Below are 2,230 nucleotides of genomic sequence, written 5' to 3' on the forward strand. Positions count from 1 at the left end.
CCCCCCCCCAAAGCTGACCCTTTCAGAGCACATCGGAATCCTTTGTCTTACCAGTGTTCCTTTGTCACTAGAGCACCTTGATTACAGTGGTGCCTGTTTCCTGTATTGGCACTGAGGACCTGTTGTAAAGTGTCTGATTGGATGGTGTAATTTTGTCTGAAATGAGATGTGGTGATCAGGAGCCTGTGTCAGAGCACCAGTGGGCTGCTGGTCTCTCCTACTCATCTCTTCGAGGACACTTGCCTCAAACAAAGAAAGAGACCAAGACATAAATGCTAATGAAAGCTCAAGAAATCCTCTCCAGGAAGGGGGATGCCCTCCTGCTCACCAGGGCTCAGGTGCTTAGGCCGTGGTGGCTGGAGATCACTGGCTGCCAAGGTTACTCCTCCCACCCAAGGCTTCCATAGCAGGGATAAGCACTGACCTTTGAGCAAACAGCCCCGTGGAAACTGCGCAGTCACCAGTGACTCACACTCCACCTATGTTTTCAGAAGCAGAGGCCGGGGTTGTGGCTCAGGGACCGTGCGTTTCCCTAGAGTGTCTGAGAGCCTAGGTCCCACCCTCTGCTCTGCCATCTACAAGGTGTTCTGTCCGACAAACTGGAAAGCTGGACTGTGTGGGCAGTCATCCTGACTACCTGATTCTGGCTTCCCTTTTATGGGTTTTGTTTGTATCTTAAATATTGAGGAGGCTTTTAAAATCCAGAGTACTGAGTGCAGACTTGGCTACAACTAAGCTCATGGTCTCAATGTCTTCCTGTCAATGTGGTCTCTGGGAGAGCTGCTTGGGTGTTACAGGGTATCTGAACCTGTTTCTAGTTGTGGTGTGGCTCAGCCCTTCACGTATCTTTAATCCCTCTGGCTGGAATACAGACATGCCCTTAGTGCACACCTTTAACCCCAAACAATGTAGATGCAGTTAGTTTGTAGAAGGAAGCACCCATGTTTGAAAGTGAGTGGCAGAAAAAGTGATGAATCAGAAGGATTTGATGGACTAGGATATGCCCAACTCTCATGAGAGAGGAGAGGGAAGGTACTTAAGAGACAGTACAGGAGGAAGAGAGTCCAGTCCAGGATTACAGTAGAGTTCGTGGAGATGGAATAGTAGAGTTGAGAAGGAGGCAGTTTTATTGGGAGAGCTTTAAAGAGACAGATTGAAGAGAGAACAAGCTAGACACAAGTAAGGACAGAACAAGTCAGAGAATGAGAAGGATCCAGGAAATTAGAAAAGATTGCTAGAGTTAGTTTGAGGCCTAGAAGAGTAATTCAGAGAAAAGCCAGACTGAGTCAGTCACCTGGGAGAGGAGTTTGAGCCACAACAGCTGAGGTGAACCAGCCAGGCAGAGTTGAGAAAGACCAAGAAAGGGTGAGCTTATTCTGCAGCAAGTCTCGGAGGCTGAAAACATTCCAGGCCTTGAGTAGACTGTACAGAGGCTAGAAGCTTCCAGGACTAGGCCTAGGTTAGCAGGCAAGGCAGTAAGCCTCCCCAGTAACAATTACATCAGGAGAATAACAGTTACTTTTACCCTTGGTCAACCTTCCTTAAAAGGCAGGGCCAGCAGGCCGTGTCAGCTCCAATGGGTTGGGATTACAGAGAATGCTGGGTGGAAGCTCAGCTCAGGCACTAAATGCCTGTGTGGATCCATGCTGGCACCCACACCTCTGAGCTTGGGGCTGTGTAAGTTTAGGGTTCCATGGCCATCCACTCAAGAACTAACTAAAAGCCAGGTGAGTATAGTGGCACATGCCTTTAATCCCAGCACTCGGGAGGCATCACTGATTTTAGGCCAGTGTGGTCCACACTGGCCACACACAGGCCAGTCAGGGCTATATATATAGAGATCCCTGTCTTAAGAAAAAGGCTATTGGTAGCAGAGACATGTATGAAGCAAGAACAGATACTGATGGACTGTATATAGAAGAATGCTTCTAAGGCATGCTAGGGCCAGTTAGGGTGGTTAGGCAAAGGTGCCTGCCCCCAAGTCCGACAGCCTGACTTCCATCCCTGGGTCCCATGTAATCAAAGGAGAGAATATGCTCCTAAAAGTGCCCCTCTGACTTCCACACACACTGTAGTATGCCCCCTCACCCCCCCACCCCTACCTCTCCTCCCCTACCCCCTGACCCACATAGACATACTGTAGTACGCCCCTCACCCCCCACCCCTACCTCTCACCCCCTACCCCCTGACCCACATAGACACACACACTGTAGTACGCCCCTCACCCCCC

This window comes from Mus pahari, chromosome 5 (assembly GCF_900095145.1).
Source record: "Mus pahari chromosome 5, PAHARI_EIJ_v1.1, whole genome shotgun sequence".
Taxonomy (NCBI): Eukaryota; Metazoa; Chordata; class Mammalia; order Rodentia; family Muridae; genus Mus; species Mus pahari.